Source organism: Protopterus annectens, chromosome 1.part1, assembly GCF_019279795.1.
Source record: "Protopterus annectens isolate FY-2018-M chromosome 1.part1, PAN1.0, whole genome shotgun sequence".
NCBI classification, from domain to species: domain Eukaryota; kingdom Metazoa; phylum Chordata; order Ceratodontiformes; family Protopteridae; genus Protopterus; species Protopterus annectens.
In genome coordinates this window covers 1,774,336,173-1,774,362,004 of record NC_056726.1, presented here as the reverse complement: position 1 = coordinate 1,774,362,004, position 25,832 = coordinate 1,774,336,173, and positions in this window count along the sequence as shown.

Sequence of the window (25,832 nt, the reverse complement as noted above, 5' to 3'; positions counted from 1 at the left end):
GTACGATCTTGAGTTTTTGGTGATGTTTAGTCCTCTAAATTCATATATCATATGTCTGGCATCAGAAATAGATAATGCTAAATGTTTAATAAAAATTTTGCTCACATGAATCAAGGTAAGACTTTTTAAGGAAAAAATGGAACCATTGCCAAAGTATGTACCAAATTAACATTTTAGAGGTTATGTCACATCTACATATAAGTGGAATCTCTGTATTTATGTCATCATTAAAAGTATTTCATATATGAACTGCTAGATGGGCCAGCTAAAAATTGTTTGGTGGTTGATTTTCTGTGCTAAATTATGCATTCATTCTTGTGTTTACAAAAACAAAAAACACTTACCCACTTTCTAGTACATAGCTTTACATTCATCTTGCACCAGTTACTCGATTCAGAATGCTTTAATAAGAACACTAACTCTTCTGATAAAATCATCTCACTGCACTATGTACAACTAAAATACATGCAGCATAGTCAATTTTTCCATTTCTTTAGTTGTTCCGCTGTCAGTCTTAGGCTACAAAATCCTTTTACTGTCTTCCCCAATTAAGTCTTTTCAGCTTCATGCATTTATGAGGTTCCACATATTGTTTTAAATCTATTACCATCTCAGGAATACTACTCTATTTGCCTTGTACCCCTTTCTTTGTTAACCAAAAACAAGCTTCCTTACATTATCCTTTGCCCTTCTTTACTCTGTCTTCTCTGTATTCAGACAGCATTTTCTTTTTTAATGCATATTGTTCAGAAACATGTTGCCATCATGGATTTTACTGACTGCCTTAGGATACGTAAACAGTATGACAAAAAAGTAATGTCCTACTGTTTCTGTTAATAAAGCTTATGAGTATGTCTTGAAACACTGGAGGTAAAAGCTTTTGGACTGCCTTCTTGCATACGTCTTTGAAGGCTGTGTTTATAGAACTTTACATAATTAAATGATTAATGCATACATCATGGTGTGGTGGTCATGAAGTTTCATTTAACAATTACAAGTAATTTTAACCACCAAGGCTGACTCACTGGGTTAACTGTCGCTGCTTTGATTAAACAAAATATCATCTACATCCCATCATGTCATGTTGTTATGCAATGCACTTATTTAAAATAGATATATATTTTCTGCTTTAATTGGTGCATTGCTTAATGGAACTTTTCATGTGTATGTTTTGTGTAGATGATCTGGCATGTCTTTGGTAATGGTCATATGTATATTGCTGGGAGAGGACTTGTTTTCAATACTTTCATCTATGCCAAAACACCTGAACAGGAACAAGTCCATGTACAATTTATTGTTCCATCTTAAAAACTAAGTACTGAACACCTCAGTAAAAACAAGTATATTAGTCAACAAATCAGAATATATAGAAGAAATATCGGTGAAGTAAAGTTGTATGAGAAAGGCTTTATGACACGAAGAGGATTTCACAGGTTCGAAGAAAGAATAAAAAAATAGGTAGGTCTTCAAGACCTTCTAAGCACAGGAATAGGGGATGCCCCAGGTACCAGGGGGAGTAGATTTAAAAGGTATGCAACTTGACAGGTGAAAGGACAGACACTAGAAAGCTTATGCTGGATATTTGGAATGCCCACCCCCACAGGGTGACAGAATGGAGGGCATAGTAAGAATTGATTGGTTAAAGCAGCTCTTTGAGGTATGCAACCCATTTTATGAAGGCCTAAGTAAACTGGCAATGGAAGACTGCAAATGATATGGGACCTTAAGGGCAACATGTACAGGCTCTGAAGAATTGGAATAATAGTGTGGTAATGAGAGGAAGGAAGTGGAGAACTGCCATATATGAGTGCTAATGAGAGATATTTTCTGTAGAACTGGAATAACAGTGTAGTAATGAGTAGCATGCTTTGAGGAATTGGAATGATATAGAGGATTATGATCAGGTCTGTAATCGTAAGCTGTTTATTATGTGTTTGAAACATAGATGCTCAGAAATTCACCTCGAAAGTGAAGCTCGAGAGGTGAATCTTAGCGTCCATGTTGAGAAGACATAATACAGGGTTATGATCAGTGAGATGATCATGATTTTTTGTAGTGCATGGAACTCTGTTTGCTCCATGTACTACTAGTTACAGGGGGAAAAGTTGCTAAGTATTGTGCTAGCTTTCAAAGCTATAAAACACTTAGTGGACACTGTCAAAAAGGCCATGTAACACACTACTTTACATTGACACTCACCTTCATGCCTCTCAACACTCCAGATTTTCATAGACTGTCCAGATTATTGCTTTTTTTTTGGTCTATTTCTCATAGATTCATAGGATGATACTAGGCTATTGGCCCAGAAGCCTTTATAAGCCTAGCATAGAATTTTGCCCATGTTCCCACAAAGTCAGCACCTGTTTCCCCTGTCCAGTAGGGACACAGGTGGGCTCTCAGGGGTGCATTTTCTATTTCCCATCCAGTCGTCTAGGTTCCTCAGATAACATCTGTGTTTTTTGGAAAAACCACCAAGGACTAAATAAGTCACTAAATAATGACATATATTTGAGTTTCAGCACTCATTTTGATCAGAAAATGCTTGCTAACATATCATGTGATTCTAGACACTTTTTAAGTTTATTACAGGAAGTTAGGATGCGTTACTGGTACATACGGCAGGTAGAAACAACATTTTTTGTTTTGCTGCTGTCATTTGCTGGTCAGTAGGATCATAGAATCATAGCAAGATTATACTGCCAGGCACTAGACCCAGCCTTAACAACTTAAGCAGGAGGTTTTTAACATTTATTAAGGTCGGGTCACACACCACTCCAGTATCTAACTGGTTTGTCTTTTCTGAATATCACTGTGCAATCACCACACTCCATGCACTACAATGTAATAGTTATTGGAATACTCTGATGAATTGAAATGATAGTATAGAAATGAGTTTCATGCTGTGGTGAATTGGAATAATAGTGTAGTAATGATTATCATGCTCTGGAGAATCTGAATAGTGCTATAATAATAGATATGCATCAGTGCTTGAAAAAAGATTTCTGCACCAGCTTCAAGTTCTGAGTTTGGCACTTGCAGGTATAAATAATTACATTAATCAAGAAGAGACCAAGCCATGAGCAGACATTGGAAGGCTCTCAGGTAAAATAACTGCAAGCATTGGATCACATAGTGTCAGCTTGTCTTCAAGGTTTACACTAAGGTTATCTATCTTTATATAAATTCCATCTTACCAGCTTTGCAGATTATATGGAAGTTCAAGGAAGTTCAGTTTCACAGAGTGGCAAATATTGCCATAGCAACTGTCCTGGAGGTGCTAGCTAGTTATTTATCATTTATTAGCAAATGCGGACCAGGTCATGTAGCAGGCAATTTATGGCTGAAGTAGTTTCTTGATGAAAAGAGAGGTATAAATGTGTGACATCAACATTTCAGTGGTAGTGTTGTCCTACTAATCAAAGTAGATCTGTTTTGAGAAGCACATTCACAACACAGGACCCAAGAAAGAGCTTTGTGATACACTAAAGTTGAAGGTGTATGATGTAGATAGCTGATTTAGAGATATGCCCCTCTGTGGGACAATATTGAGAAGTGGACTAATGACATAAGGTGCCCTGCATGGTGGTATAATCAACTGTGCCAAATGCTGATGAGAAATCAATACACAGATTGAAGAAACAGAACTGCAGTTTTGCAAATGTTTTAGAAGTTGTATTTACTGCATTTCCAGTAATAACAGGGACAACACAGTGGTGCAGCAGTTTGCATTGTCACCTGACAGCAAGAGGTTCTCCAGTTCAATTCTTGGCTGGGGTGCCTCCTGTGTGGAGTCTGCATGTCCGCCCTGTGTTTGTGTAGGTTTCCTCCTACATTACAAATACATGTGTCTGGAGTGTTTCTCCCTGGGCCTCTGCTGAAAATTGGCTTGTTTCAAGTCAGACAAATGTATACTATGGCAGTATTTTTCCATGATGTTTAGAACATAAAAAGACCAGTTATCTATGTCTGTTTCTTTGATTTTTTCAATGTCCTAGCTTTATTTCCAACAGAATCTCTTTTTGGCCAAAGTGCCTACTGACCATCAGTTTTTGTCTATTCCAAACCTCACTACCCATTTGTTCCTCTGTTCTGTGCCATGCGCAATGCACCCAACATAACTTGATGTGTGTGTGTGTGTGTGTGTGTGTGTGTGTGTGTGTGTGTGTGTGTGTGTGTGTGTGTGTGTGTGTGTGTGTGTGTGTGTGTGTGTGTGTGTGTGTGTGTGTGTGTGTGTGTGTGTGTGTGTGTGTGTGTGTGTATGTGTGTGTAGGGGGGATCACCACTCTTTCAGTGCAGATTGACCTCTCATTGCCATATTAATGATGGAACTGGCAGTCAAACGGTGATAGATGGAAGGCTATCATCCAGACAGCCATAAGGGATACATTTTTGCTCTAACTCAATGATGTAGTACACTGATGACATTCCACTGAAGCAGGACTGTATTACAAACCCACCAGTGCATCTATACTCTTTTTAATTTCTCCAGATGTTTTTGATTTCTAATACTATGATGCAAATGGACCCCATTCCTACATCAAGGTACGATTAAAATTCAGGAAATTAGAATTGTTTCACTCTTTGATGTCAGACAAAAGTGCTTGCACCTGCTATGTGCCCAGTAATGACTCCTTCTGCAATTCGTATAGAGTTACATGTATTAGCAGGGGCGGCTCATGCCATCGGACTGCCGGTCTGCAGCCCCCTCAGCAAGAAAAAAGAAAAAGTACTTTTTAAATTTACTATGCCTTTCACTCTTTAATAGCGAGGAGTTTTTCCTTATTTTCAATCTCTTCTTATCAGCCGGCTGACTAGTCTGCGATTATGAGCATGCGCAGTGCATGCGGCAGTTTAAAAAAAATAACTTTTTTTTTCTCTCTTTCTCTTAGAGATGCAGTCCGGAGAGCGAATTAAGGCATCAGTGTGATGCCCAGCAGTCTATGCGGTTTGGAACCGCATAGAATTGGAAGTGGTTCGGACTGCCACGTCCGCAGGCACGTACATAACGTGGATGGGCTAAATGGCTGCTGATTGGTTGTCACTCTGTTCCCGGGCTTTATGTGCTGGGGAAAGAGCGAGAAGCAAACAGTTGCAGCCAGTTTAGTGAGTAAACTTGTTTGCGGTTGACCGGTTGTGGATTTTATTTGCTTGGCGGCCTAATTTCGTTCGCTGGACGTACAGAGTTTCTTTTCAAGAAGGTATGTGTAACACAGTATGACAGAACAATATGTAAATAATCAATATGTTGATGGATAAATTAGTTATTTTACAAGTATTACAGCAATGTATACTTCCATTATGAAGTTAGATCGTATGAGGGTTGTTATCATTTTTTTTTTTTTTTTATCAAGGGTGACTTTTAAACAGTTTGAATGCGAGGAGAGACCATTGTTAAGGGAATATATTTCCTTAGCCAAGGTTCAGGACACTATACAAGATCTTACAGCTTGTAAAGCTCCAGGACTTGATGGCCTAACACAAGATTATATTAGGCTTATAGTGCTATTATGGTGTAGCCATTACTAGAATACTTCCAATGTATAGAAAGAATGGGATATTTTCTGGGGGAAGCAAATAAGGCCGAGGTGATTCTTCTTCCCAGGCATGACAAGAATAGATATAATACTGCTAATTATAGACCAATTTCAATTTTATAGTTGGGAGTGAAGATTTATGAGAAAATCTTGGCAAACAGGCTGGATAAAATTTTTCCCAGATACTTTCCACTGAATCATCAGCACTTCATAAAGGGTGGGGGTGGGTTTTGTGCATTTATGGTTGCATATTCAAAAAGCAGAACATGTTAATAACCACCAGTCAGGTGTTATTTTACTGGATTTTCATATAGCCTTTGAATGCATAGAGTGGAATTTTTTAAAAGGCTCTCTTAGAAAAGAGTGAATCCCTCCTCACTTCATTTCAAAATGCAAGTTGTTATACTCTAAGGCTGCAGAGTACATTTCCATCAATGACCTACTGTCTGCACCTATTAAACTAAGTAGAGGCATGCTATTGGGCTTCCCTCTCTCCCCCTGTTATTCCTTTTAGTAATGGCAGTGCTTGATGAGTTTTGAAGTCCAAGCGCATAAGTGATTATATTACTATTTCTACTAAGGATCCACTCCTGACATGTTGGCTTGCTGATGATTGTGTGATATGGCTGTTGTCTCCACATAGCTGTGCTTTGTGGATTTTGAAAGATTTTCAGGAATTTGCTAGGATTTCTGGATTAAAACTATCAGAAACTAAGCTCTTTCACTTGGCATGCTGGACATTAAGGGTATAGAAAGAAATTCCATGTTTGGCAGTAGCAAGAACAGAGTATCTGAAGATCCTGATCGATCAGATACAGCATAAGTTGTTAGCTCAATGTCAAACCTTTGTTTCAATATCTGTAGACTAAAAGTTCAGATTTGATGGAAATAAAAGTACATTTTTTTAGATGGATACAGATAGCTAAGACTCCATTATTACCAGAAGTTAATCTTTTAGTTAAGACATTTGCCCCTCATCATATTCTCTCCCTTCTTGAGTGAATGGCAAAGGATAGTCATAAATTTACATCTAGCAGGAAGTAAACTTAGAATTTTGAGGAATAAACTTTTCCCCTATTAAATCAGGAGGGCTATGTCTCCGGAACTTTCTTGTTATGCCAAGGCAGCTGTAGGTAGGCAATATGTGACAGCTGGTAAAGTTCACAAATCCATTTGGCTCTAGGTTGCGCATGATAACATATTAATGTTTAGTCAGTATAAGAATCAGAATTCATCATACATTGTGTGGGATTTAGAAAATTAATTTGAAAAATTAGTTTCACGTAATGGTAAAGACTGCAGGAAAGGAAAAATTATTTTGCAAAAATCTAGGTTATAGATGAATTTGGGAATAGTGACTGATATGCAGCCTGTCTTTTGGTACAGTTGGATTGCTAGAGGGTATGTCTACAAGATGGATGTTAAGGGCAGTACAGATTTTCCTTTCATTTCCTTTCAGGATGTTGTGATAGTCTGAAGCACCAATAACATGATAATATAGTAGCAAGTATTGCATATCCAAGCTTGATTCTAGACTACATGTCTGTAGGTCAGAGTTTTTACTCTGGCATGGGGGACTAAGTAGATCTACAGATGAGACTCGCTATTCATAGCATTTAGGATCATAGGGTCATAGGAGATTACTAGGTTATTGATCCACAGATCATTTTAAGCCTACCCGTTTCAACTCAATGTAATACCATAGAAGTACTAGTCAATACCCAAGATTGCATTTAGTGATGACTGCCTGTGTCCAGGAGGGTTGTGGGTGCTATCCTCCGTAAGAATTTATGCTGCCCCATCCACTCATCCATGTTCCTCTTGAGTTTAGCTGTAAGACTGAAATGAATTGATGAACATTTTATTGTCAATAATCAGGAAAGTAGCATTTTAATTTCTGCTTAATGGCAGGGCATGATTAATTGTCAACTTAACCAAAATAGTTCTAAGAAAATGTTGTGTGTCTTATTGATGTGTAAAGTATAGAGGAATATGTGTTTTTTGTAGAAAATGCATGTCAGATTTTTTGGAGAAGATAGCAAGGTAGGGGTAGCATAGCTAAGGGGCGGTTGTGGATAGAGAGACATAAAGCTGACTGAGGTATGCTGTGTTTTTTTTTCAGTTACTGTATGTTTCAGAAAATTAGGGTCCCTGACAACTATGTGGTAAATTGGGAAAGATTGGAAGAGAGCAGGCTGAGTGAAGAACAGAGTTTTATTTTATTTATTTATTTATTTTTGTTGTGAATCATGAAGGTGGAAAGAGATATGATTCTATGAATGCATATATTTCTTGAAAACTAGTGGAGGTACAGTTAGTTTGGCTGCAATATACAACAGGAATTTAAAGGAATGTGTAGTCCTTGGTACTGCCTTAAATATGGATTACCAAAGATAATGTTCTTAAATGACATTATTGTTGGCCAGATTTAATGCCAGTCTAATTGCTTCCTGAAGCACATTACAAAAACACTCTGCTGGCAAGTTCACACCATAATACTGTTCCTTGCCATGTTATTTACACTATTAATTTTCATTTGAAGCAGGTGTGCTTACTCTCTCGAGTTCTGTTGGCAACCCTTTTTCACTGAACTCTGGTTTGGGGAATCACACAGCCCCACTTTACTTGCTGTGTTTAACAGCACTATATACATAGAACAACCTGCATGATGTTGGATGTACAGTGCAGTATGAAATCCTTCTAGTTTTGTGATAGAACAAGCACTTTCCATGTTTTACAATTGAAGTAAAGAAGGCTCCAGATCTGAAAATACTGGCACTAATAAAACTGAACCATGGAATTCTAAGCAGGTTCTCCCTGCAGCCTGGAATTCTTTTTAAGCAGGTTCTCACTGCAGCCTTTCCAAAATGTTCTTCTGAAGCCTACCCTATGCAGTACTAGTGTAATGCAATATTTTATTTACTAAATACCATTTAAAAAAGCCATTTTGCCGTATATAACAATAATTGCTTAAAACTTTTTGGTTGCCAACTTGTAAAATAAAATTACAGGAGTACAGACAGTACATTTAACTTTGTTCTTGTGGGGTTGTCTTATAGTAGTAATCTCATCTGTTGCTTGAATTAACCACTTCCTGTGTGTTCGGTTCATAGTGCACAATTGGTTCTTAGTATCTGTGTTGTCATTAAAGGAATATATAGTAAGTGTTGTATGAGCACATTCTAGTCCTGATTTTTTTAATTGCTTTTGCATGATTGAGGCAGATAATAATAAAGATGGTGGCAGCTGAAGCTTTACAAGATATGGATTATCTATATTATCAGCAGAAAATGGCCCAAATGTTGGTGGTTAGTTCGGTTGTATGGTGGAACTAGTGTATTACTACACTTTTCAGCTGGGTTAATTAGTTCACAGGATTTCATTCATACTTTGTGTGAAGTACAAAAAGTTTGGGGATAATTTATGTGGTTAGCAATGAGGTAGGAAGTTGTCTAGCACTTGCCTCCTGGAGTAACCAATTGAAAAATGTTTACTTAACATGTCATATTAGATTGTGGTATAGCATTCATGGTATATTTCAAGGTGTTTGTTAATATTGGTGATTTGAAAAATTGTTCAACATTTAAAAGTGTAGTTGTGTAACAAAGGAAAAATAAGCACTATAGCTGGAAACATCTAGTAGACTTAGAAAACTGAAGTTAGCATCACTAAAATGGGTAGTTTTCTGGGAGTGGCAGCACCAGTATAGTTTTCTTTGCTGTGAATGCAGGTATGCTGGTTATAATGGTGTCATGGTAATTAACTGTTTGGGAACATCTTGCAGTGGGATAACTTAAGTTTGTAGTGATGGCTGGCAAATAGGACACTGACAGTTAAGAAGGGTCAATAACAGCTGGCTTTGACCTATGACAGGTACTGGTAAGAGGACCATGGCTGTTATATAAAAGTAGTGTAATTGTAAGTTTCACTTTCTGAAGCCTGTCGAGGGATTAATGCTAGGGTTTTAGGTTTAGGACTGGTGTTACAGTTTTAGGGTTATTAACAGTGTTTTTAGGGTTACGATTTTAAGTTTGGTTAGATTCACTAAGTTTTATTTATTTATTTATTTAAATTTTCTGATTTCACTAAGCAGGTGTAACGGTTGAACCTCATTTCTCTCAGTCTGAAAAACTGCTTTTGCAAAACAGTTATGGATCTTGTGCTATGTTGTGACATAAAGGAGAGTCTTGTATTTCTGTTAAACTGTGTCATTGATACTGCTACATGAAAAGTGTGTGCTTCTGTTTTTGTGGAGTTCAGGGCACTGACATTACTCTGCTCTCTATTTCCTTCAAAAGCAGCTTGGTAAAAATCTTTAAAAACATGTTTTTAGTGTGTGCACAGTGTAGTTGCTAAAGTGTTAATAGCTTAATGGCAAACATGAAGTCCTGCCAGCATATAGGAATGTTTAAAAAAAGCCAAATGGGTGCACTTGGTCAAGAAAACAAACAATGGGGAACATGGTATGAATTTTGCTGTAATCTAATCTATATAGACAAAGTGCAAATGCACTGACACTCTTGTTACTTAGAGTCAGAGCTAATTTGTAGTGGGCAGTTGGCTAAATGCTACTTTTACACCACTCAAACTTGTTATAGTGCAAAAAAATCACGATCAGATACTTTATTAGATGAATAAATGCTTCAGTATGAAAGTGTTTAACTTTGATAAAAGGTCTTATTAGCATATTTTATGCAACAGAAGGATATAAAACTAAGATAATACGATGCCCTGTAATCAAATCACAGGATCACAGGAAACGGGTCAGGCTGTGACAATTTCAGCATTTTCTGTTTACAAAGGTGATCACACACAGGCACTTTGCCTCTATATACGCAGTATATCATTCTTCTCTCTAAAAAGAATGTGTAAAGCATGTGTCTGTGTATAGATTTTTGCAGACTATCCAGATTTTCATTAAAGATTGAAGTTAGAAAATGACAGATGTTTGAGTTTCAGACTTCATACCCTAAAGAAAATTCATACTGATGCAAGACCTACTAAACTTTCTAAGTTTGTAAGAGCAATATTTAAAAAAATGTCTGTATTTTTGGGCCTTTGTCCTACTTTTATTTATGGCTTTATCCAGATTTCTTGCTCTGAGGTCGAGAGTATATGCAATGTGTCAGGGCCATCGCCATCAGCCAGAGACATTTCAAATTGTGACATGCTTGTTGTACCCCACTCCCCCATGTAGTGACTTTAGATGTGTCCAGGCAAGGAGCAGTTAGAGTATCCAAGGTAGACACAAGTACAGTCATGGCTTTTAAGCTGTCCTTGATTTTGCAGAATGTTCTGGTTTTCTGTCATATTTTTATACTGTTGATTTATGCGTATTCAGAAAATGCATTTTGTTGGTTGGCTGCTTGTTTTTTATACTTTATTTTGACTGTCTTTCCAGTAATGTATTTAAAAAGTAATTTATTTTTTTCATGTCTCACAACCTTTGTTTCCATCTAGATATTAAGTAAGCTGTCATGTAGCCAAGGCATTGAAATATTTTTCTCTTTTCTGCTTCATTTTGCCTTGATTGGACTCTCATAATGATAGTTTGGCACACAGGGTAGCAGTGTATTTAAAATACCAGTTTTTGTGGTTTTGAGCATAGTGAAAGAATGCTAGCAAATGTACTTTTTCTGTAAGAATAAATGTTTACACACTTTGCAGTCTTGGTTTCTGCACCTAAAGTAGCAAAATGTAAGGTAACGTATTGAGGGACATAATATTAGCCACATGACTGTGTGTGTGTGTGTGTGTGTGTGTGTGTGTGTGTGTGTGTGTGTGTGTGTGTGTGTGTGTATGTAACAATGTGTGCTGTGTAGAGTATTCAGCATGCGCCATACTGACTGAGCATTTATTTCATGTAAATAAGTAAGCATGTCCAGCACTGATCCCATTGCACCATAGCTCCACCACTTTTTAGTTGACCACACCCCTTCTTGTTGGCCCCACCCATTCAGCTGTCTCCTGCAGCCCCCCTTTGATTTGAAGTCACCAGCCACCACTGATTATTAGAGAAATGAACTGTTAGCATTGTGCTTGAATTAGCCATAGTACCTTGAATGGTAACATAACATGTATCTAACTGGTAGTAATCAAGGCCATGTTGCTTTCCTCAGGAAGTTTCTCACAAAAATTGATAAATCAGCAGAAATTCATGGGAATGATGGTCAACAAATGATGATGAAAAGGCTGGTAATCTGTTACGTCAGGTTGGTAGGCCATGTCTAGTTAGAGAATGTATAAAAATGAAAGTATTTCCTGTTTCTAGTTAGACAAACTCTGTAATAGCACGTTTTTGTCTCCTTGCTGCAAGATTAAAGTGCCTTAACCTGAACCTAACGTGTCTTGATCATTTTTAAAGTATATTTTTCCTTTGACAGTTTGGTCCTTCGGACCAGAAAGTACCTCTCGCTCTAGGCCTAGGTCAGAATTGGGCCCGGTGGCATGCATCCGTATGGAGAAGAGGCCAAATCGGCTCTTCTGTTTTGAAAGACCTCCGACTGAATTGTGGTTCGAAAGAGGCCAGCCACTGTTTCTGATCTGGGATTGGAGGATGAGTCAACGATCCGGTGGATCAACTCACGGAGGGTCAGGTAAGGAGGAATTACCTTATTTCTGTTTTAAGATCAGGGACTAGTTGCAGAACTGTTTTTGTCAGGAAGATTTGCATGTGCAGATCAGGGACAAAAAGGTTACTGTCTTGTCATAGATCAGGGAAACAGAATAGGTAGGCAGTTATTCTAGATAAACTGTGAAAAGGTGTAGAACCATGGTACCACGTGATAAGAAGGGTTACGTAACAATTTACAGCTTAGCTAAGGCAACATGGGAAATCAGTGCACGAAAAGTTCCCGAGACCCGCCCCTAACTGAAGACGCGAAATATATGCAATTTCAACGTGCTGACAATGTTAAGTACTATACAAAATGGGTTAATAAGTATAAATTTGATGGTAATTTAGATAAACTTGCACTTATTAAACTTGTCAGGCAACTTAAAACAGACGCAAAAGGTCAATTAAAAAAGCAACAACAATTAGGAGTTCCCCAGGCACATAGGTGGCTTGAGGAAGCAAATCACAGGGAACAAAAGATTAAAAATTCAAAAACGATGTTCTTAGACAAAGAAGATAATAACTTGGTAATAGCAACAGCCCCTCCTTCGCCCCCTCCATTTCCCTTACCAGAATATGAAGCGAGTGGACAAGCTGATCTACCTCCGCTATACCCAGCTGTTTCTACAGCATCAAAACCGTTTGTCAGGGATCCTATCAAGACAAGGTCTTGAACACGCGACTTGAGAAGGGAGATTGAACTATATGAAATAAATAGAAAATCACGAGCTATGAGTGAGGAAGAGATATGTCCACTCATAGAAGTACCAAATCCTCAGGCAGAACAGGCAGGACAGGATCCGACTCTTTTAGTTTATAGACCATGGACGCCGGAGGATGTCCAGAAAGCCACGGAGGGAATTCCCCATCCGAAAGTGAATTTTAGAAAATTTTTAGAAGACTTACAGGGTATAAGATTAAGTTGCAATTTGAATGGAGAAGAAGTAGAAAAAGTAGTTAGACAAATTATAGGTCCAGATTGGCACATGATCAGTGACGACTGGAATCCCCGTGGTGCAGAGCTTAGACCACTCCCACATACTAACGCAGAATTAGATGGCAGACTAAAGGGTCTGACAGACCGAATCTCTGAAAAATGGAAGCCTAGGGCTGATTGGCCTTGTATTAATCAGTGCATTCAACAAGAAGGTGAAACGGTTAATAGATATTATGCTAGATTATTAGAGTGTTTTAATAACCACTGAGGAATGCAGATACCAGAAAATCAGACACATGATTCCCCATATGAGCAGCAGCTGAAGAATGCATTCTTGAAAGGTAGTATAACTCAAATTAGCAGCTTTATTACGAAGCACATGGTAGATCATCGTAGGAGTAGATTACAGCCTTTACTTGAATATGCAAGACATGCAGAAAGACATTTTAATAGTAAAAAGAAAAAGAAAACCCAAGTATTTTCAGCAGAAGATGGGTCAGAAGTTTTTGTAGTACAAACTGGAAGAAAGGGTAAGTAAAATACCCAGGGAAATAAACAATCTGATAAGCGATCAGAGGATTTTGAAGAAAGAAAGAAAAGGGGTGAATGTTTTAAATGTGGGAAAAAAGGACATTTAGCAAGGGATTGCAGGCTAAATAAGAAGGTGGCTACAGAAAATAAGGAGGATGAGGAATGACTATTTGATAGTCAGGAATCACTGAATGAGAATGAACTGGAAAAGACAAGTGCAAATGTGATAGCAAGGGTAGAGGACATGACAGAATGGGTAGAGGATGTACATGAATTTGTAGATGTTGATGAAAATGAAATTTTAGACTTAGCATTATTGAGCCTAGAGCTCTACCTAGCAGACACAAAACCGGAAGTGACGCTTCTAGTAGAGGGGAGGGAAGTCAAATTTTTGTGTGACTCAGGGGCTTCACGGACCCTGATACATCCTTCCAAATTACCGGAAGATTCAGAATCACCAGATTATATACTAGTAAAAGCAGCTAATGGACAGCTGTATCGGGAGCCACTCTCCCATGACATAGCAATAACAGACCCCGTTTCAGGAATGACCCAGAAAAGTAAAATTGTGGTTTCTACAAAATGCCCAGTAAATCTTTTGAGTAGAGACTTAATGCAGATATTTGGCATAGCCATAGTTCCAACCATGCAGGATATGGAGGCACAGCAACAAATGGATACTTTTGTAGTAAGACCGGAGGGTGAGACATATTATTGGTACAGCCAGGACTTGGTTACGACTGGTCCAGGGACAGTAACCGAAGAACTGATGAATGTAGCCATCAGTAAATCCCCCTCCCTCGAAATTGATAAACAACATTTGTTGCATTGTACTCTATATTACTGTAATAGACCAGGACCTGATAAAGAATACGAACAGGAATTGTTTCAAAACCATGCAAACAGGCTATTGTTATGAAACTTGTACTGGGACACAGAAGGAAACAGTGTAATAAGCTGTTCATTGCCCCAGGAATTTTTAGCACTTTACAAATCTAATCGATTGCCACATGTTAGCTTAACTAAGAATAGAAGATTGAAATGGACAGACTTGGGAGAAAAAGTCACAAGGTGGGAAAAACAGACAGAATTAGAACTCTCCGAACAAGGAGTACAGAAGCAGAAATTGAATTGGATAACACAGACACACCCAGCTGTACACTCACAGGCTAGTGAGAATAGCTGAGTATTACTCTTATTGGAGGAAGAGGAAAAGCCTTGCGAAACATACCAGAGACTCTGGTCAACAGGGAAATCAGATGTAGGGCTTATTCGAATAGCAGGACCAGTTACTATTACGCCAAAGTCAGAATTTAGACCTCAGAAAAGACAGTATCCCTTGAGAAAGGATATAGAGATAGGGATCAAACATATAATAGCAGCCTTACTTAAGGAAGGAGTCTTACTAGAATCTCCCGATTCACCATGTAATACAGCCTTATTTCCTGTTAGGAAAGCAAATGGGGAATGGTGTATGGACCAAGATTTACAAGCTGTAAATAATGCAGTTATACCTAGGGCACCAACGGTGCCAGATCCGCACACTTTATTGAATGATTTAAAGCCTCAGCAAAAGTATTTTTCTGTGGTAGATATTAGTAATGCATTTTTCTCAATACCGATACACCCTGACAGCCAACATTGGTTTGCATTCACATTTCAGGGGAAACGGTATACATATATGAGATTACCACAGGGATATTGTGAAAGTCCAACAATATTTGCACAAGAAATGGCAAGCAACCTGGCGGGATTTATCCCACCGAAAGGTAGTCAGATTTTACTTTATGTAGACGACATTCTGTTGGCAGCCCCCACCCAGCAAGAATGTAGAGAGGATACCATAGCATTATTACAGTTTTTAGCTACTCAAGGACACAAAGTAAACAAAAACAAACTACAACTTTGGAGAAAACGAATTAAATGCCTGGGATATGTAATATCCAAAGAAGGCAGAATATTAGATGAAGATAGAAAAACAGCAATATTACAAGCACCTAGACCAACTACCAAGAAGGAAATGATGTCCTTCCTGGGAACTACTAACTTTTGCCGGAGTTGGATACCAAATTATGCTTTGGAATCTGCTCCACTGACTAATTTGATATTCAAAAGGCTGATGGCAGCACAGGATTTATTACAGTGGACACCAGAAGCAGAAGCAGCTTTCTGCAAGTTAAAACAACTGATAGCATCATCCTTAGTTTTAGGATTACCAAACTATCATAAGCGATTTTTCCAAACTGTAGACTGTAAGCAAGGTTTTATGACATCAGTGTTGACACAGCAACATGGGGACAAACAACTACCCATAGCTTACTATTCATCACAGTTAGACCCAGTGGCATGATCCCTGCCCCACTGTGTACAAGCAGTAGTTGCAGCTGCAATGGCAGTGCAGGCTTCGGCCTCAGTAGTGTTGTTCCACCCTCTCACATTGAGAGTGCCTCATGCAGTCGCAATTATTGTACTGCAAGAAAAAGTAGCATATCTTTCTCCTGCTAGACATCTTTCCTGTATGACTATACTGTTGAGCCAACCTCATATGACAATTGAACAATGCACAACTTTGAATCCGTCAACCTTGCTCCCAACCCCTGCAGATGGCAAACCACACTGCTGCCTGCAGGAGATTGAGCAAAAGACATTACCTAGACAAGATCTTACAGATGTTCCCTTGGATGATGCCGAGGTGACATACTATGTGGACAGCTCATGCAGGAGGGGTCCTACAGGACAGATTCTAGTGGGGTATGCAGTCGTTTCTGATACCGAGACTTTAGAAGCAAAATCTTTACCACACAACTTATCTGCACAAGCAGCAGAATTGATTGCCTTGACAAGGGCATGTACCTTAGCAGAAGGTAAGAAAGTGAATATTTTTACTGACAGTATGCTTTTTCTACTGTACATGTTTTTGCGCAGCAGTGGAAAAATAGAGGAATGATAACATCTACTGGTAAACCAATTAATCATGTGCAATTTATTTTAGATTTATTAGACTCCATTCAGTTACCTCAAAAAGTAGCTATTTGCAAATGTGTAGCTCATACCAAGCAACAGGATAGAATTTCAAAAGGTAATGCGTGGGCTGATACAGCTGCAAAACAGGCAGCTTCAGCCTCAGAAGCTTTTCTTTTGAGTGAGGAATTACAACCCTCTGAGATTTTAGATTTAGAAATGTTGAAAACAATGCAGACACTTACTACAAATGTAGAAAAACAAAAGTGGATAAAACGAGGAGCAATTCTTGAAAAGGGACTGTACATCTCCAAGGAAAAGAAACCAGTTCTGCCATCTAACTTGTTTAGATATGCAGCTTTGTTGAGCCATGGTCAGAGCCATGTCTCAACAGGGGGGATGGTACAGTTAGTGAATCGAGTGTTTACAATGTATGGATTTACAAACTACACAAAAAATTTTGTGCAGCATGCCATGTTTGTAACAAGCATCATGCACAAGGGGCATTGAAGCCTAAGCAAGGGAGTTTCCCTTCACCACCGTATCCGTTCCATACTATTTGTATGGATTTCATAGAACTGAATAAATGTGAGAATAAAAAGTATTGTCTTATCATTATAGATATGTTTTCCAAATGGGTGGAAGCTTTTCCAACTAAAAATCCAGATGCAGCTACTGTTGCAAAGGTCCTTGTTAAAGAAATTATACCCAGATTTGGCATACCAGAAAAGATTTATAGTGATAACGGTACACATTTTGTGAACCAAACAGTGCAACAACTTAGTCGCTATTTCGGAATATCGTTAAAAAATCACTGCGCTTACCACTCCCAATCTGCAGGATTAATAGAGAGGCATAATGGGGTGTTGAAGAATAAGCTTAGGAAATTGATGAGTGAGACACAAAAGAACTGGGTGCACCATTTGCCTCTAGCACTGTTGAGCATGAGAACTGTTCCAAATGTAAAGGGATTGACTCCTTTTGAAACTTTGTTTGGAAGGGCATATTATACACCTCAGTGAAAACCTCTCATGCCTGCAGAGCAAGAGGCTGACAGTTCACTTGCAGGGTATAAGAGATGATTTTTGAATAACAAACTTTTGCAGTTAAATTCTGTTTCAGATAAAGAGCAACTGAAATCGGAAGCACCGGTAGCCCCTGTGTGAAGATTGTGAAGAAAAAGAACTGGAGTTCTCCGAAGTGGGAAGGACCATACCAGGTACTACTGTCGACACCCACTGCAGTCAAGATTGCGGAGCGCGCTTCCTGGATTCATTTGATGCACTGTAAACTGGTTAAGAACTTTGGATTGCACAAAAACTTTGTTACTGTTGTACAACGAGAACATAATGGCCAGGTGCAGAGTGAATAGAGACATTGAGCATCTTCAGAAAACTTGCATGATCATTTTGATAGCTATGCTAATCACATTGTTCTTTTTGTTGTGGCCACTCCTTTTTTGTGCCACAAAAGTTGAACTGATTAAACGTAATGAGCCAAACATAGACTGGCATCCGAACTTTAACATTTATCAGGCAATTACACGTGTGTATGCTGAGACTTTTAATGTTTCGAACTGCTGGGTCTGCACGGCCATACCGACAGCATACGGGGGTTTATTGATGGCTGCTATCCCCCTAGGGGTCAATGAGACCTGGGAAAATCTGGTTTTTGACACAGTTGCTATTAAAGCATATGATAAGGTAGCACTGTATTTGCCTGTAACACAAAAAGGAATTGTATGTTTTTACAAAAATGATACCATCCAAGTGGGATGGAGCAAGTGTAATGTCACTGTACAGTATAAATGTTATACAAAAGCAAATGATTTAGGTGGATCTTGTAGTACAGATTATAACTCATTTCTTAAATCTATGCATAAGACTCTTGATCAGGTATAACGTAATCCTGTACTTTTTAAACAGTTATCTGTAATAGATAGGAAAATGTTTCATGCAGGGCAGTCATTTTGTAACAAAGTAACAACTAAAGTAGAGGACTGTTATTTTGTGTGTGGTAAAAGGCATATAAATGGTTACCTGAGAATTGGTCTGGCAGTTGTTTTTTGGGATACCTGGTCCCGGCCATACGACACACTGCAGTTTTGCCTCAGGGAAATATTCGAAATACCCGAGATGTAACCAAAAAGACTGTTAAGAAACCTGAGAATCCAGTGGGACAGATCGAAGCAGGCTGGAAAGACCATCATAATGTGGGAACCAAACTTGCGCACATGGACTTGAGTGATGCTGTCATATCATGGGCAGGCATATTACCTGCATATGGTGCAGCTAAATCAATTTGGGACCTGCAAAAACTGTCTAAACCTCACAAAGTAATGAGTAATGCGAATTTTTCTGCTCTTGAACTGATAACTGATGAACTGATTGCCATGAGAACTGTAGTACTCCAAAACCGAATGGCTCTTGACTTCACCCTAGTGGTGAGGGGTGGGACGTGTGCTTTAATCAAAGAAGAATGCTGTGCATTTATTCTTGATCATCAGCATGAGATTAACGATCATCTTGAGGTGATTCAGCAAGTGTCGGCCATGACCAAACCAGGCCCAAACCCTCTGACAGACTTTTTCCAGAATGTATTTGGGGGGGGTTCCATCCTAATGAACATATTGATTGCCATTGGGGTAGGATTACTCCTAATAGGAGTTTGTGTTTGTTGTAGAATTCCCTGCATGAAGAAATTAATCAAAGAATTCATAGACATATCAGTATCTGAGACTATGTATCAAAGTACTGAATTTGAAGAGCTGCTAGAATGTGAAACACTTTCATAAAAGTTTAAACTGAATGACTTTCTTAACTGCAAATCCTGATTGGAAGAGGTTAGGAAAAGAAGCAAACTGTTTATTCTTTTTTGAAAATAGAATTAAAAAGTATTAACAGGAGGGAAATGTTAGAAAAATATGTATTAATGTGTGTATGCTTAATGCTAATTAATAATCAAAAGAATTAACACGTTTTTCATTTGATTTTACATGCACTGTGTTATATATAAATTGCTTTTTGAAAACTGCAGTATGCTTTCTGAAACTTGCAAGATGCCCTCTGACCTAGCAATTGCTAGCACAGCAATATTCCTGTTTATGCCTTTTGGAAATGTACTTGAGAAGCAGGTGCTTATCTGCTAGGTCAGGAACGAATGAATCAACAATACTATATTCTGTAAATGAAATGATTTTAAACAATCAGCTCTGTTCAAAGCATGAGAACATGTGCAGCTGTAGAAGCTTAGAGATAAAGTAGACAAAGGATTATTAGAGAAATTAACTGTTAGCATTGTGCTTGAATTAGCCATAGTACCTTGAATGGTAACATAACATGTATCTAACTGGTAGTAATCAAGGCCATGTTGTTTTCCTCAGGAAGTTTCTCACAAAAATTGATAAATCAGCAGAAATTCATGGGAATGATGGTCAACAAATGATGATGAAAAAGCTGGTAATCTGTTACGTCAGCTTGGTAGGCCATGTCTAGTTAGAGAATGTATAAAAATGAAAGTATTTCCTGTTTCTAGTTAGACAAACTCTGTAATAGCACGTTTTTGTCTCCTTGCTGCAAGATTAAAGTGCCTTAACCTGAACCTACTGTGATTTGATCATTTTTAAAGTGTATTTTTCCTTTGACAAGGGTATAGACAAAAAATACATTCCTATTTGCATTTGCTGGACATCAAATCAAGAGCTTCATTCAGAAAAACAAAACATTATGCATTATTTTTCATTATACAATGACCCCCATTAATATTCAAAAATGTGCACGCTGATTGGTCAGCGTGCACATTGTAAATCAGTTATAGTAATGGAAAAAAGGTCCAGTCGCCCGGACTTTTTCCATTATTATAACTTTTTTTAAGCAATGGAAAATGCAAGATCTCCGTTGCTTCATACTGTCTCGCTATGTTAAACGAGTTTAACATAGCGAGACAGCTTTAAAAAAAGCAACGGAGATTCTCCGTTGCTTTTTTTTAAAGCTGTCTCGCAATGTCAAACTCCTTTAACATAGTGAGACACTTTAAAAAGCAACGGAGATCTTGCTTTCTCCGTTGCTTTTTTCAAAACTGTCTCGCTATGTTAAATGGGTTTAACCTAGCGAGACAGCTTTAAAAAAGCAACGGAGATTCTCCATTGCTTTTTTTATAGCTGTGTCACTATGTTAAACTCATTTAACATAGCGAGACAGGCTGTAAAATGCAACGGAGATCTTGCTTTCTCTGTTGCTTTTGCCCACAGCTCTGATGTACTGCATAAATATACGCATGCGCAGTACATCAGAACTGCCGCAGAATACCCAGACAGCTGCGGAAGGGCAGCAAGGAGGCATTATACAATGCCATTATTTAAGAAAAGTAATTATTTTTTTTTCATAGATCATAGATCATAGATCATAGGTTAGTATTAGGCTAACTGCCCTTGCGAGCCATTTCAAGCCTAGCCAATTATCCCCTGTGAGATTCAAACCATGTGTTGTGTGTGTTTGTGGCAAACACTCAACCCCCTTAAATAATGTCATTGTATAATAGCAATAACCCACTTCTGGGTGTGGGTAATGCTGGATTTACCCATGGTTGGCTTTGTTTGGCCACTCGGGCTTCGCCCTCTTGACCAAACCACACCAACCGTGGGTAAATCCAGCATTACCCACACCCAGGCATAGGATATTGCTATAATAACTATGAAAATGTCATTACAAATGTTTGTCTTGACATCCTCTTACTTCATTGTGAGCTTTCTGGTATATATTTTATCATATCCTATAATATCTGGACACCTGAACTTCTTTCTTAGCAGTTGCTGTGGACATGTTTTCCTTCAGGGGATACTGAGTCAACTTTTATGTGTTAAGGGGATAAATATTTTGCATTTGTTTACCAATATGTTTAAATTTATTTTTGTTTTGATTTACCTCTGCAATACTCAACTGCAAGTGAAAGTTTGATAGTATAAAAAGTGCTTCAAGTAAATAATTGAAATGAAATCATGCTATCATGCTGTTATGCTTCATAGCAATTGTTCAAGTGTTTTAATTTTTTGTTATTTTGTACTCCTACCCTTCCCACACACACACACACACACACACACACACACACACACACACACACACACACACACACACACACACACACACACACGCAGATGCACAGTTGTGTACATAATATCCAAAATACAGATTTACAGCTTCATTTTGATAAGGTTTAAAAGCAAAAATAAAAATAAATAAAAGTAACCAAGAAAAACTAACCTCTTTCTTGAATGACTTATAAATTGTCCATAGGTGTGAGCGCATACCATGTGTAATAAAGAATAATGACCTGACACACTAGCTCTGTTGCTTCCTTTGCCTTGTATGTTCTCTGCATAACAGTGGCTGTCTATGGGGTCATTCTAGGAGTTAGTTGTTATTCATGGGACAGAAACAGAGATGGAGAGGGGCATCTTGTGATTTCCATGTAGTTTTTTTTGTCATATGCTAAAGACTATCTTATGACAAAAATGTAAGCTTGCAATGCCTTTAGCTCATAAAAGCCCTTTTCAACTGTTAGAAAAAAATTTAAAGAACAACAGTCATTTCTGCCTACTGATGATCAGTCAAATAGAAATCCTTAACTAGCGTTTTAAAAGAATTATACAGTGGTACTCCTCTAACTCCATGAAATTATTTGTGCAGGTATCAAAACAGTATACATGGTGTGCTTAAATCATTGTCACGAGACTGAGCCACGAGTAACCTCCATCCCCAACACACACACGCACACACACACACACACACACACACACACACACACACACACACACACACACACACACACACACACACATAAATAAACTTTAACTTTAGTAAACACTTACCTTTCTTTATGGCTGGCTGTCAGTGGAGATTGCAGAATTTAATTAAAAAAGTATTTAATAATAATAATAATAATAATAATAATAATAATAATAATAATAATAATAATATTGCACACTTATAGTCCTATCTGGAAGTCACTCCAAATTCTTTCAGCACTGTTTCAGGATATCTCAATCACCTGTTGCAGCCTCAGCCAATGAGAAAGCCTGCTTACTGCTTCATCTAGCTTCCCAAGCAGCTTCCATTTGGCACATTATTTGTATGGCCTCCTCAAATGAGGACCTGTAGCAAGATGAAAATGCCTTATTCTCTATGTGAGATGGGGGAGCATAAGCATAAAATCTGGGCTGTTATGCAAATATTCTTGCTAAGCCATCTGTTTTCTTTATTTTTTTATAAATTGGAGCTCTACACATGCACTTACCTTAAGTATGTGCAGATTTCCGACTCCCCAATTTTCAACACAGAAAGTTGTCTATATATAAGATAAAACAAGATAACAGACATATTAAACACATAGATTAATTAATAAATAAGGACTAATTTTACTTTGTGGGTTGCAGCTGAGCAGTTAATTACCATGAGCCCTCAAACTGGAGTTACCTTTGAAGATACTACAGCTGTATAATGTGTGGTTCTAGACATGATATATATTAAAATGGAATAAGATAAGCTTCATAAACTTTTAGGAGTTGGAATAAACTTTTGAGTTGCACTTCCTTGCACAGCTAGGTGGCATTATTCTGGAGAGCTGTTTAGAAATGATCATATAAATAACATATGTAGTCACAGCAAAGTTGGTGCATGATGTATCTTCATTTCAATTAACAAAAAACACAGCAGTGGACAGCAACAGATTAACTTGACTTTGAGGACTACGTTTCTCCCAGAATTAAAAAAAAATGTTAAAAATCTTTTGAGCGCATTAAAACTAATTTGAAATTATCAAACACTATCAAAGTATTATTGTGGTGAAATGCCTTGCAGGGTGCACATTACAGGGGAATAACACTCGCTGTGTCAGAGTATGTATAAACACACACACACACACGCACATGCATATATAGATAGACAGATATATACACACATACACAAAGTAGGTAGAACTGCTGAATCAGCCTTGAGGGAACTGAAGGCAGCAAACTCACAAAAGCTGTTCACTGTATGAAATGAAAATAATATGGACTGAGCTATCCAGTCTCTTATATTCACTTGCATCAGTTACTTCCTTCAGTATGTAGAATGTTTGCAGCAAACACACCTATGTAAGAACATGAAAACCGTTTTTTTCCTTTAACCAATACATGATGAGTTATTGGGATGCTGTATTAACTATCCATGAGCTGAATCTCCCAGGACAGGAGATTTACTGTTACAAAGTTAATGGTCAATTTTCATTATTTTGTACAGTCTGATAAAAATAAGAATTCTCCTTCATTAAAAAACGTGCTATACAATTTGGTTTTATACTGATCATACTTCTATAAATGCAGGCAGGGATTCACAGGCATAGTCCTCAGTCACGCAGGGATGGAGCATTTTGTAAGCCACATGCCACAGCCCTGCATGATTCATAGGCATATCCAAAACCACTGGAGCAATCACATAGACAAGTGCACACTTGCAGGAGACCAGGAAGACAGCTGGTATGAAAATGAGGGTCCCGTCATGTGATTCATGAACTCCACTGTGAAGCAGGGAAATATGGGTGTCCATTTGTGGATGTAGAGTAGAAAACCTGTAGTGCAATACCCGTTGGCCATGCAATGACAATGTGTAGCTCCTTATATCACAGCTGAGCAACTATATCACCATTAGTAGCTCAGACAACTCACAAAAGTTTTTTCCTTTGCAAAATGGATGCTACCGTATCTCTCATTATGTAGCACAAGACCCACAAACACTCTGCTTCAGCCAGATCTGCCCCCCCTCCCACCAGTAACAGGGCTGAGCTCTGGATGGTTTGTTAACTGTATCCTCAAATGAGCATATTCCAGTTATGGGTAGTCAGCTAAGGTTTTTAGGAACTGCTCTTACTAATGACAGCAAAGGATGGTGCACTACTAGACTGCAACAAGTAGGAGCTCTGGTACTGTGTATACCTGAGCCTCCTAATAAATGGCCCTTCTCCCTCAGGACACAAACTTGACTGGCACGCACCTTGACTGTAGGTTTCTGACAATGTGTATACTGTAGAGAAAAACAGTTATTTGCCAAATCTGCACATGTTGCATGTGTAATCTAGTCACTCAGGTTTGTAATGTACGGAAATAATGTGTTACCATGTTGTTAGTCTGATCCATGTTTATGAATTTCATTAATTACATGAGGATGTACTAAACTTAGTGTGTAAAACAGCTTTATTTAACCGTACTGTGTATTTATAAAATCATTGTCCTATTCTCAGTTTTTACTTATGTTTGCCGTTTGCTGTTTACTGCATTTCTCTAAGTTACATTTGAAATCTGGTAGATTTTCTTCAGTATTTACCTGGTTAACAAAAAGCTAAAAAGATAGTAAATCAGATTACAATAATATACTGTTGAAAAATTTGACAGCAACTATGAATATAAAGGAAATACATGCACCCTTGCAAGACAAATTAGTTTTAATGATGCCACAAATAAGTAAAATAAATCTGATAAGAGATTACAGATAAGGTAGTGTTATATAACTGTAACAGTTTAATTATATATGTATTAAAGTTGTAGTTATTTTACTAGGATTTATTATATTCACACTTTCAATGTTAGCTTATATTATTAGGGTAAAACAGTTGTTAAAAGGGTACTGTAACAATATAACTGTGTCCTATTAAATACGTCAGCTAGACAGGACTATATTCAAAAATTTCTAAAGTAAGGCATATTTTGTGTGACAAGTTCTGTTCACACAGTCTGTGATGGTGGCACAGTCAGTTCACTAAGCATGTATCACAGTATCAAAGGATCAGCTGTGCACCCTACAGTTCTGCTTTTAGTTTGTCAAATCACTTGTCTCATGTTTTAGTTTCTCTGTCTCAGATAATATTTGAATTTACCCACTTACTAGAATCTAGAAGTCTTATAGAGTTTTGTGTTTTTCAGGTTCAGTTACTTTTTTCCCAAAGCAAATGCTTCTGCTCAGTAAGCAGTTATTTTGAACAGCAAATCCTGTTTCTGAAAATTATGTTTAGTTGTTGTTATTGCAGAATGTGAATTTTGTAATCCATTTTAGCAGCATTACTTTTCTAAATGAGTTTTTCTTGCATAAACTCCAACTCAATATTTAAATGCCTTTCCATTTTTAGTTCAGTATCCAGCAGTGCCCTCAAGGGGAACTGTAAGGACAGGCTAATTTTGTTGAATGACACACTTAATACTTATAGTTAGTTCAGTACTCATCAA